The sequence below is a fragment of the Eubalaena glacialis genome, chromosome 1, assembly GCF_028564815.1.
Source record: "Eubalaena glacialis isolate mEubGla1 chromosome 1, mEubGla1.1.hap2.+ XY, whole genome shotgun sequence".
NCBI classification, from domain to species: Eukaryota; Metazoa; Chordata; class Mammalia; order Artiodactyla; family Balaenidae; genus Eubalaena; species Eubalaena glacialis.
This window is the reverse complement of record NC_083716.1, coordinates 184189792-184202627: the sequence shown is the minus strand read 5'-3', so window position 1 is coordinate 184202627 and position 12836 is coordinate 184189792. Positions and strand designations below refer to the sequence as shown.

At 39.4% G+C, this 12836-nt stretch overlaps 1 long non-coding RNA gene across 2 annotated transcripts in view; it reads left to right on the top strand.

The window, feature by feature from the left end:
• LOC133098983 (uncharacterized) overlaps positions 1–12836 on the top strand; it is a 134938-nt gene that overhangs the window by 106128 nt on the left and 15974 nt on the right. For both annotated transcript variants that reach the window (XR_009702279.1, XR_009702280.1), the window contains exon 4: positions 217–340. This is a non-coding gene — a long non-coding RNA (uncharacterized LOC133098983). The remainder of the gene's footprint in view (positions 1–216; positions 341–12836) is intronic.

Below are 12836 nucleotides of genomic sequence, written 5' to 3'. Positions count from 1 at the left end.
AGTGAGGTAATCCACGTGTTAGACCCCTTCCATCCTCCAGAGAAAGATGAGGTAATCTGCTCTTTCCTTGTCCTGCCCCCTTCTGCTTATAAAAGCCTTCCATTTTGTACAGCTCCTTTCTATATGCTACATGAGATGCTACCCAATTCATGAATCACTGAACAAAGCCAATAAAATCTATAAAATTTACTCAGTTGAATATTGTTTTTTTAACAGATTTGGTGGCAGCAGTGGGATCTGAAGCGAACTTCTGATGGCTTCAGGACAACAAGAAACACAGGCATGGTATTCCACAAACCCACTGAGTTCTCTGTCTTCCTGCCATTTCCGAAGGCCATGGGTAAGTTCCTCTTGGTTCTGAGTTTCACTCTCTTTGGATCGAGCTCCTGATTTAATTGGCTTTCCAGTCCAGGGCAGGTCAGTTTAAGCTAGCAGACAGTTCCACCCAGAACTAACCCCTAGCCCTTGGTTCAGTTTTCACTTCCCCATTTTATTGGAAATCTTAGCCCTTGGTTCTGTGACCAGATTCCACACTGGTAACTGTTGGCAATTTAGTCTGCAGTTTCCCATTTGTTTGGAATCAGCTTGCAGTCCCCATTCTTTGGGGTCTCTTGTTTCAATTCTCTCCCCAACCCCTGTTCCACATTGGGAATGGCTGGCAGTGTGCACAGTGCCTTCTGTTGGCCAGTCTGCAGTAACATTTCTTTGGTTACTGCGTGGTATATTAAGGTTCACATGTTTGTTTGTTTTGTTTTGTATGAAAGGCTATTATTGACAAGGATCTTGGAAGCCTAAAAGCCACAAAAATTGGTGGGCATGGATTGAACACTTAAAAGCTATTAGAGTACTTGCCACCAAATTCTAACACTCCTGTGTTAGGATAAGTTGGCCATAGAATGGGTAGGTTGACACTAGGTCACCAGCCAACCTCAAGAAAATTTGCATGCAATGAAGTACACTGTAAAACACCACACAATTCCCAACCAAGCAGCACATTCCCTTTTTAGTATTAGTTTGACTCCAAAAGCTTAGCTAAATAAATACATAAATAAATAATTTAAAAATAATAAAATTTAAAATTAATAACTCTTAAATTCTAAAATTCTAAAGAGTTAAGCACACCACCTTCCAGCACACCTGCTTATTTTATGTCTAAGTAAATTGACCTGGAAGCTGTAGATTTTTACAAAAATGGCAAAATCTTACTAAAACCAAGCTAGGATTACAGTGGCCATTACGGGGAATGTTCCAATTAGACAAGATCTAAGGAAGTGAACTTGAAAGCAAGCGTTCCCAAGTCAAACAGAATGAGATACGTATTTTAATGGGTATGCAGAAGGCTCCAAAAGGCTTCATGATTCCAAAATAACTTCATTGAAAGATTCATTGCAAAGGCTAATAAAAAATTCAAGACACAAGAGGTACCTGAAATAAAAGACTGTAAGACTGACATGGCTCCTACCGCTCCTCTCTATCCTCATTTACCTGAGTATTCACGTTCCACTAATTCTCTGATTGAACTGCTTTTCCATTCTGAAGAGGCTATTAAGCAGTTTAAAATAAAACCACCCAAGGTTGCAGGCAATTCTCCTCAGGTATCTTTCACTCCTTGGTCAAAGACTGAACTAAGGGCCATACTTAAAGAATTTGCTAAACCCGGAGAGGATTAAAAAACAAGCACTTCAAAAGCTTTTTGAAGAATTTAGAGTCATTATCGGGCCTATGACCCTGGTCTGACAGATCTTTATCAGCTCGTGCACATGCTGGTAGAATCTGGTGAAGCACAAAAATGAAGGAAGCAAAATGCAAAACGCTGAGGATGATAATTTGAGATCCTCAATCTTCAACATGGCCCCCTATGGACCATAAATGCTCTCAAAGTAGAAACTGATCTTTTAAGAGTCGTTCCTAGAGTCTTCCTTGGTCTATTATTCAGACATGGAAACAAAAGAAAGATGAATCTGTGACAGACTTTAAAGCTCATCTGGAAGCGCTCTTCCTACAGCTTTCTGGGTTTCATACAATAGATGAGGTCACCCAACCTGCTCTAGCTACCCTATTTGTAGATGGATTATGTCCTGAGGTTAGTGGATTAATAAAAAGACAAAAAAAATGGGATGGGAGGCTGGCTACCTGTTTGACTGAACTTGTGACCGTAGCTGAATACTTTGAAAGGACTTTGGAACAAGATTGTAAACAAAAATCCACCAAAGCTATTGACTTTAAAGTTATAACAGCTCCAAGGCCAGCTTGGATGCTTGGGTCCCCTACATCACAGTCTCCTAGGGGGGGTCTGTCATTCAAATGCTGACTCAGGGGTTGATGTCTCAGTTGTATAGTCACTTGGGACTCTGGAAAAGATAATGTCCTCAAACAGCCTATGAATAATTTTCAACAGATTTGTAGGTATGAGCGCCCTCATATCGACTCTCAAAGGAGGGCCCCTGTATGGGCCCCTCCCAGAGTTGATGAGACTCTGAGGGATTTTCTGGTAAACTGTTAATGTTATTCCCTTAAATAGCCAAGGGAAACTAAAATTAAAATCAGTGGAAAACCTTGCCAAATTCTGGTAGATACTGGAGCTACACTCTCTACTTTAAACCCCTCTCAGAGCCTGCAGATGTGGTCCTGGAAAAACTGGCAGAAGCCGGCTAAGGGTGAGAATATTTACCAGAGCCCACTCTCCCAGATCTCTGTCTACAGTACCCAATAGAGAGAGAAAAATAAAATATCTTTTGCACCTTCTTTGGGCACAACAAAGGAGTTGTTTAGCACTTCCAGAAATATTTACTGTTTGTCCTGGCTGAAAATGGACAAGATATTTAGAAGGATTTTTAAGCAGCTCTGTGGTCAGAAATTGGCCAGTCTAAAAGCTGATATTCAGACCCTGATAGGAATTTTTTTAGGCCTCCTCCACTAAGCTAAAATAAAACTATGTACACAAAGAAAAAGAAAAACCTTCTAAAGATGGGTGGAGCAACCTATGATGTCATTTAAGTTGCAACCCAATTCCTTGAAGAATTAAAAACAACTGTTCTTTTCTTATGAATCTTTACAAAACCAGAAATGCTCCAAGAACTCTTATCTAGGTCACCTTTTTAAAATATAAACTTCAGGGAGGTAATTCTCATTAGAACAAAAAAAGTGGAAGGGGAGGTCATTTTAAACTTAAGCAGATGAAAAATCTCTTATATGTCTTCTCCACAAATATTAGTAAAAAGCTCTAGCCATCTGAGCAGGTAACCTTAACTTATTTCATCTACCAGAAAACATTGATACAACTTCTTTTATAACTAGTAAGTTTTGTATTATTATACCTGATCCATGGCAGTAATTTTAAAACAGAAGCTATAATATCTCTGTTTTCATCTGTCTATATGTTTGCGTGTGTGTGTGTGTGTGTGTGCGTGTGTGTAATAGATGTATAGTATTTTCTACCTTTGGATGGTAGTACCAAAATTAATTTGTAAAAGAACTCTACTTGGCTTGAAGAGAATTAAGCACTTATATGAATTAAGGATTCCTAAAACTCTCAAAAATATAGTGGAAACTAATCCAAATGCTTTTCAAGTTCACATGATTTGAAATAATCTTTGGTAAATAAAAGCTAGTTTAAGGTTGTTGGATTAATTAAAAGAGGTATGTCTTCAGAATTATCAGCATTAAAATAATGCAGGCATACTTATTCTACTTGGGTTTCTTGGTCAAACAAGTTCATGTAATCTTTGTTACACAATTTGTCAGCAAGAAAAATAGCTTGGGATGACAGCTGACTTTGTCTAATGTCTCATGAAATTTCTGCAGGTAGTCTAAACATAATTATCCAGAGTAAGTGAATTTAATAGATATAAACAGGATAAAAGTTTTTAGGTGAACTTTTAAAATAGTTTCCCCAAATCTTTTTGGTAAACTGAAACCTTAAAGTTTTGCTAAGTTAAATTAAATGATGGATAGTCATTATATATCTAGATCATTTCCAAATGAGATAAAATGCTAAAACATTAGTTGCTGAACACAGGCTTTTCTACTTTTGCTTCCTTTCCCAGAGGAACTAAAGATACTTGGATTTATTAGTAAACATGTTTCATGCCACACTGAAAACTTTATTATGAGAAAGCATATGTTTCTAGAAATTATAAAAAGTATTTATAAATTTGTCATTAGAATGCTAATATAACAGACAGTTCACAATTGTTTACACATATATATACATATATTTATATATGTTTACATATATATATAATTAAAGCTACTAGAAATAATAAGGGAAACCTCTCCATCTGCAAGGAAAGTAGGATGTATGTTTTCAGTAAAAGAAGGTATAAGGAATAGAGATGCATTTTTGTTGAGGAAAAAGAAAGTAATTTTGTCCTAAAGTGAGACTGGTTATTTCAGAACGAGAAAGAGGAAAAACAAGTACAAATTGTAAAGGTTTGTGGAAAAGGAATCTTGGGGATAGAATTTTACATGTAGTCAAGCTGGCTAAGATTAAAATGAATTTATTTAAGTTAATGAGTTTTAATATCAAAAGTAAGCTGGTACAATATTAAAATTTGGTTTTCTCACTGTTGAAAGGACAGGTTTTTTTTTGGATTGTTGGTCTGCTCTTAATATGACGTTGTAAACAAAAGTTTTTCTTTACCTTTTAAGTGATTTGTCTAGAGAGCAAGGATTCTGTGTCTTATCAAAATACTTTCCTGTGTTTGTTGTTTTTATCAGGTCTTTGATTACTTGAGTAAACCTAGTCTTCTTGCTATTAAAAGAGCTAAGTTTTGCTCAGAACTATGTAACCTTCTGTATTCGCATTCAAAGTCTTTGTCACTATGGTTAAATGGCTAAGTATTGTTTCACAGTGACCTATGATCCTATATGACCAATTGTTTTAAAATCTTTTGATATTTGTTTACAAACTTCCCAAAATCAAATTCTAAATAAATTCTTTTTGATTTATAACTAACTTTAGGATTTCCCAGAGGGTCCCTGGAAAATCACAAAAGATTTGTTCTTTCTCCTTATAAAAAGGGAGAGGTTAAACTAATTAGGCTTATTTGATATGTTAAATTACATGGGAAGCGTTGTCAAATAAGAAGTAATATTAAGCCTTCTTTATGTTGTATTTGTATAGGTATATGTTATAAGTGTTCCAGAAAATGAGAGAAATTCTTGAAAATCTGATATGTTCTTGTCTAATGTAACCAGTCACAATTATTATCTTAAAATGTGTATGTCACAGAAATAACCGAATTTCCTTATCAATTAAATTGTAAAAAACTCTCATCAGATCTTTTTTTTTTTCTTCTTTTTTCTTTTTTAGATCTTTAACCATGTCCATTTTTTATGTCTTTTATCATTTACAGAGTTATTGTTTTACTCTGATGCTTTTTCAAAAGTGTTCTTGCAAAAGTGCTTCATCTTTAAGGAGATTCATGGAAAGGACTTTGACAAGTACAGGTTTCTGGTAACTTTAAGATCATAAAACTGAACTGGGTAAGAACTTCCAGAACTAATGGAAAAACTGGATTCAAGCAAAATAAGTGTTAATTACATGGGACTGAATGAACTGAGGAGGATGACTATAATTTTTTATGACTTTTTGTTTGAAACATTGCTGGTTCCTTAATGGTTTTTTCCCCAGATTTAAGGAAACCTTTTCTCTTAATTTATACATGACATGCAGCAATTTGGTAAAGTATACCTTTGTAAACACAGATGAAATATTTACTTTTTCTCCCTACCTGATCTCTCCATAATTAGAAAATTCTTGAGTATTCTTCCACAGCAATAGAGTTAGCTATTTGCGTTAAGTTCAGTATGAATCAGTTCTCCTGTAACAGGACACAATTGGAAACATTGGCTATATTACCAAGGCTTTGACTGGAATGTCATATTTGAGAGATATATACACGGACTCAGATATGACCAAAGTTTATATGGTCAGTCACTGTAAGTTTAATGCAAACAAATTGGTTTAACTTTATCTTTTTTTTTTAATTATTTAATTATTTATTTATTTATGGCTGTGTTGGGTCTTCGTTTCTGTGCGAGGGCTTTCTCTAGCTGCGGCCAGCGGGGGCCACTCTTCATCGCGGTGCGCAGGCCTCTCAGTATCGCAGCCTCTCTTGTTGCGGAGCGCAGGCTCCAGACGCGCAGGCTCAGTAGTTGTGGCTCACGGGCCTAGTCGCTCCGTGGCATGTGGGATCTTCCCAGATCAGGGCTCGAACCCGTGTTCCCTGCATTTGCAGGCAGATTCTCAACCACTGCGCCACCAGGGAAGCCCCTAACTTTATCTTTTTTTTTAATGGGGGAAATTGTAGAGAGAAAAATTATGTTTGCATCTTTGTAGCTATTATATTCCAGTTCTGTTAATTGTCTTTAAGGTTTTGCTATATACCTATAAACTGGTCTGGATTCTAAAGTCTTGTAGTTTCCTCAAATATCTTGCTACATTTCCAATTTTCTCCCCCTTTTCTGATTTGGAATCACTAAGAACATAGAATGCCCTTGAATCTCCTTGGAAGGGACTATAGCAGATCCTCCTAACTACCTAGATGGCAGCCAAACTTCAGGGATTTGAACCTTAGGTATACATCTCACAGCTGTATTCAAGTCAAACTGACTAGGAAGAGAGGTAGCCGACTTAGAGGTAGACTGCTTCCTCTCAAGGCGCTGGATCAAGACTTCATGAAACCCTTTCTTCTCCTTCTTCACTTTACTCTGGCATTGACCTGGAAAGATAACACTATTGTCCACATCTCCCAAGCCATTGCTAAGGAGGGTATCTAGAATTTGGAAAAACTTTTTATTTCAGGCTAGGAGATTTACTTCCTGAATGCACTGAAAACCTAACTGACCCCTGGCTTGAATGGGCAAATTCAACAATTTCTGCAAATGAAGCCATTAACAGTGCCACTTTAGTGGAAGCGGTTTGTGCCCCAACAAGATTTATCTTTGTATGTGGTGGTTATCATTCTCCTTTGGCCTATGGATGCCTAAATGGCTAGTGTATAACTGCGAACATGCCTCTTAGGTTATCTAACCATGCCCCTAAACAGTCCGTAATCAAACTGAGATACTTCACTGGCCAACTCCCCTGAATTTTGCATCATAGGGTTAGAAAGGACCTACCAGGCATTTTTCATGATTCAGATTTCTCTTCCTTTGGCAGGTCCCTACTTCCCTGGTTAAGTGTAAATGTGAATGAGGCTATGATCAGGAACTTCTTAACTCTTGAAAGTATTGTGGAATCTACTGCTAAGAAAATAGCTGCCCAACAACAGTCCTTGGACTTTCTGGCCAAAGTTGCTTCTTGATAATAAGATAGCCCTTGATTATCTTTTAGCTGAACAAGGAGGTATCTGTTCTGTGGCCAATACCACCTGCTGCACCTGAATTAACACTTCTGGAGAAGTTGAAACTCAGTTACCTATGATCACTAAGCAAGCCACTGGCTTAAAAGGGTGACTCCTTCATCTAGTTCTTTCTTTGACTTATTTGATTTTCATTGGTTCGAGTCTTGGGGACCGTGGCTCTGAGGTACATTCCAGACGTTGGGAATTATCCTACTGATAATAGTCATGGTAGTCTCCCTGGCATGTTGTATTCTCTCAAAAGTCTTAAATGCATGTTTGCAGCCATTAACCACTAAGCAAATGACCTCCCTAAGACTGGAATGCCAGAAAATGAATGAAGAAAATGACCAACTAAAAAATTGTGAGCCTGAAGTCATGACCTGTGAATACCACACAGAGGATCAATAAAAGCTGTGAGAACTACAGAGCAGTAGCCGAAAATGGCACTAACGCCTTAAATTTTTTTTGTCATACCTCTCAGTTAAGCTCCTCAAAGGATGGGAATTGTTAAAAAAGAAACGACAGGCCCCAAATGGAGTCACTTGTGCTAAGCCCATGTCACCAAACCAAGACTTAGTACCTAACCTAATTGCAGTTACAACCTCCCCCAGGAATGTGATCTTAACCAGTCAGTCTGGAATTTCCTGGTCAGCACTAGTGAGGTAATCCACCTGATAGACCCCTTCCATCCACCAAAGAAAGGTGAGGTAGTTTGCTCTTTCCTTGTCCTGCCCGCTTCTGCCTATAAAAGTCTTCCATTTTGTACAGCTCCTTGGAACTCCTTTCTATCTGCTAGACAGGATGCTGCCCTACCCATGAATCATTGAATAAAGACAATAAGATCTTTGGAATTTACTCAGTTGAATTTTGTTTTTTAATAATGGCTTTATGAAGGTGGTATTGTAACTGAGCTTTGAAGAATAAGTAGGATTTGGAAATGCAGAGGTGGGGGAATGGAGAGTGCCCCAGGAAGACGGACTATGAACAAAGGTGATGGGAAAGGAGGTCAGAAGGTGTGGCGTGTTTGTAGCAGAAATAGTTAGTAGTTCAGTTTAGCTGGTATGAAGGACATATGAAGAGAAAATGATGGTGAAAATTTAGCTGTAACAATAGGTTGGAGTTATGTGCAGGGCATACACAGGCATACTTGAAGATATTGCGCACTTGGTTTCAGAACACCACAGTAAAGCGAATGTCGAAATAAAGCAAATCACACGAATATTTGGTTTCCCAGTGCATATAAAAGTTATATATATGCTATACTGTAGTCTGTTAAGTGTGCAATAGCATTATTTCTAAAAAAGGGAAAAAAACAACAATGTACTTACCTTAATTAAAAAATAATGCTGTTGGAAAAATGACTCTGATAGACTTCCTTGATGCAGGATTACCACAAACCTTCAATTTGTAAAAAAAAATGCAATACCTGCAAAGCGTGATAAAGCAAAGAGCAATAAAACAAGGTATAACTGTATCAGGCAATGGAGTTCAGCCTTTATAATTTGGGCAGTAGGAAGCCACTGAAGGTTTTCGAGCAGGAAAGTGGTGTGCTCACAACCATGCTTTCAGAACTCAGCAACCAGGTGTGACATGTATTAGAAAGAAGAGAGATGAATGTGATTGTAATAGCTGCCATTTCCTGAGTGCTAATGTATTAGTCCATTTATATGGTGAGAGTAACAAGGTAAAGGTGGTGGTGAGAACTGAGAAAGAACAGATATGAGATATTGGGGTGGTTAGAGTTTACTGAATTTGATGGGTGTTGCATATGCAAGGTAAGGAGGGGCTCTCTGGCTTGGGTGAGTAGGCAGATAAAAGTAAGGACCTAGCAAGTCTGGGGGGAGAAACTCAGTGTGTACATTTGTTGACGTAGGGAATTTAAAGTAGTGAGACAATTGGGCAGTGATGTCCAGGAGGCAGCTAGAAATGTGGGCCTTGGGAGAAAAGCTCAGGACTGGAAAGATTTTCAGATGACCTGCAAAGTTATACCAGTAGATGGAGAAACAGAAGACTGGATTAAATTACCAAGGGAGAGTAGAAAGAGTGGCAAAAGATGACCAAGGGTGAGTCCTTGGGGTACAGTCATATTGGGGAAAGGGTGACAATGACTCTGCAACATAACCAATTCATCAAATTTCACTATCACCTGATAGCCTGTGGACAGGAGCAGAGAAATTAGACAGTGTGTCCTATCCAGAGTCGGGATCAGCAGGATCGGCTGCGTAGGGAGGGCAGCGGTGATGGAACCAGGGATGCTGGTCAAAGCCTTTCTAGAATGTCTCCCTATGGATCTCAGGCTTAGAAAGGGCTGTCCAGGTTTGGTTTTATAGGGGTTCCATAACAGAGTACCACAAACTGGGTGGTTTAAGACAAAAGAAATTTATACTCCTCCAGTTCTGGAGGTTAGAAGTCCAAAATCAGGGTGTTTGCAAGGTTGGTTCCTTCTGAGGGCTGTGTAGAAGAATCTGTTTCATGCCTCTTTCCGAGCTTCTGGTGATGACTGGCATTCCTAGGTGTTCCTTGGCTTGTAGATGCATCTCTCCAATCTCTGTCTCCATTGTCACATAGCATTCTCCATGTATCTCTGTGTCTTCACATGGCCTTCTTCTTATAAGGACACCGGTCATGTTGGATTAATGACCTTATCTTAACTGATTACATCTGCAATGACCCTCTTTATGGATACGGACACATTCTGAGGTACTAAGTGTTAGGACTTCAACATTCCTTTTTGGGAAGATACAATTCAACCAATAAAAGGCCTGATAGCAAGAAAGAAAGTAGTGGAGGAGGAGGAGAGAAATGGGGGCTGGTCAGTGTGGCAGAGATGCAGGTGGAATTTTTGAACACTAGAGAATGGTGGAAGTGCTTTTCGCCACAAATGAGTCTGAGTTTGAGATGACTGTATTGGTTTATACACATTTAATTACACCTCTAGCTTTAGAGTATTTTTTTTCCATCAGGAATTGACTTGGATATGTGAGTTGGGTGCTTTCCTAAAGCTCCAGCGTAGATGGACCCAGTCCTCTGCAGAGACTTGGGGTGATAATCTGGTTGGAAGTGGGAGGCTAGGGGATTTGCCCTAAGCCATGTTTTATGGCAAGCCCATCATGTTTACATGGTTTGTCGTTATTTGGGGTGACCTGGGGTTAGGGGAGCTGTTGGAAGTAAGGGGGGCCAGACTCCCAACCAACCTTTGGATGTCCATTGATCTCTAGTTTATCCTTTCATCCTGCTGACCTTTCCAGATGTATTGTAACTATAGTAACCCAAATGTGTTAGTTGAAAATGGAACCAAGACTACATGATTTCCATGCTCTCAGACGCACTTGCTGGCTCATGCTCATCAGCAGAGAGGGCAGTGTGTGAGTTAACTTTTCTAGTATGGTAGTTCAAGCATTTGGGGGCAGCCTCTAGCAGCAGCGGTCTTACATAATGATGACACAGGCTTTTGCTGCCCTTGGAACAGTGAATAAGAAACTGCACACAACATAACACGACCTGTGTTACAACACAGATTTTGCAACTCACACAAACAGCAAGGTACACATTAAGTACAGTAGAATGGTTGCTTCTAGGCCAAAGGAGGAGGGTGGGGGGAGACCCAAATAAAGTGAGATGACTGACTGATTGATAAGAGAAGAGGGGGGCATTGCAGAGACCGATGAGGAGAGGGTACTATAGACTAAAGAGTGTGATTAATACAACCTCCTGCATCAGAAGTTTTGAAAAACAAACAAAAAACCGCCAGAATATCTGGGTCGGAACTGCAAATCCACTATTCACTAGCTTTTTGGAAGTTAGCTAACCTGTCTATCCCTCAGCTCATCATCTGTAAAATGAGATAGTATTAGTACCTACCTCATGAGATTGTTGTGACAATGAAATGAATCTGAATGTATAAAGTGCTTAGAAGAGCACCTGGCATATAGTGAACACTCCACCGGAGGGTTGAGTGAATTAAGTAAAATAATCCATATAAAATGCTTAGCACAGCACCCGGCCCATAGTGTTCAATCCATGTTAGCTAACTGCTGTTGTCGTAGGCATCATCGTTATCACCACCATCATTTCTTTACATGGCCAACACCATGCCTTAAATGAGAGAGAGAGAGAGCTGGAGACTGTTTTGCACCATTGAGAGACAATGCTTTCTACTGTGCTAATTCCACCTTCATCATTCCTTTTATGTAATCTTGGGCAAGTCGCTTCACTTCTTGCAGTATTGGTTTCCCCAAGTAAGCCTCCTGCACCTGTCGTCAGCGTTAAATCTCACTCTTGGCACATCACTCCCTTGGAAGCTCTAGTGCTGGAACCCCGCACTTAGTTGTATTCGTTGCTGTGACAGGACCCAAAGCAAAGGCAGGGGCCTGATCCTCAGGGAAGTCACATTGGTCCTTGTGAAATTGCCTGACCCCTTGGGCATGTCACGCCCTCTAACACAAGCCCTATCAGTGCAGCCTACTTGAACCCCAAATATGGGGTCATTGGGAACTATTGGTGCTACATAGAAGCAGAGGCCTACCCAAGATGGTATAATCTGGGTTACCCACCGTCATCTCAGGGATTCTACTCGTCTTGTTCTGACCTTTTATTTTCTGTTTTGTGTCAGAGTTACCAAGGACTTGCTTTGTCAGTTGTTGTACTGTTTCACAGCTCTTCTCTCATCACTTTGTGGAAAGAACTGTTACTCTCATCACTTTGTGAGTGAGGAAACTGAGGCACAGGGATGCAGAGTCATTTGCCCCAGGTTATACAACTAGTAAGTGGCTGAACCAGTGGCTGAACGCTTGCAGCCTGGCCGCAGAACCTTTGCTACTATACCACCCCTTGGAAATTCCCAGGGAGTTTGGCAGTTTGGATCCAAAGGGAAATTGGACGTCATCCTGATGCAACAATTTCACCTTAATGAATTTATCTGATAGGTCTGTTTGACTGGCTGTTTGAATGCTTATAATGGCAAAAACAAACAAACAGGAAAACAGCTGAACATCCATTTATAGAAGACTGTTTAAGTAATTTACGCTACATAGTTGCAGTGGGATGATGCAGACTCATGAAAAAGAATAATGTAGATTTATATGCATTAATATGAAACTATCCCCAAGATGTAGTCTTAAGTGAAAAAAAAAGCTTGCACAAGTATGTATATTAAAAAAAGATTGCAGGGACTTCCCTGGTGGTCCAGTGGTTAAGAATCTGCCTTCCAATGCAGGATATGCGGGTTCAATCCCTGGTCGGAACTAAGATCCCACATGATGCGGGGCAACTAAGCCCGTGCGCTCTAGAGCCCTGCACCGCAACTAGAGAGCCAGCGTGCTGCAACCAAGATCCCACGTGCCACAATGAAGACCTGATGCAGCCAAATAAATATTTTTAAAAATTGCAAAAGCAATGTATATAACATGCTATCATTAACACTTTTTTAAAATAAATTTATTTATTTATTTATTTTTGGCTGCGTTGGGTTTTCGTTGCGGCACGTGG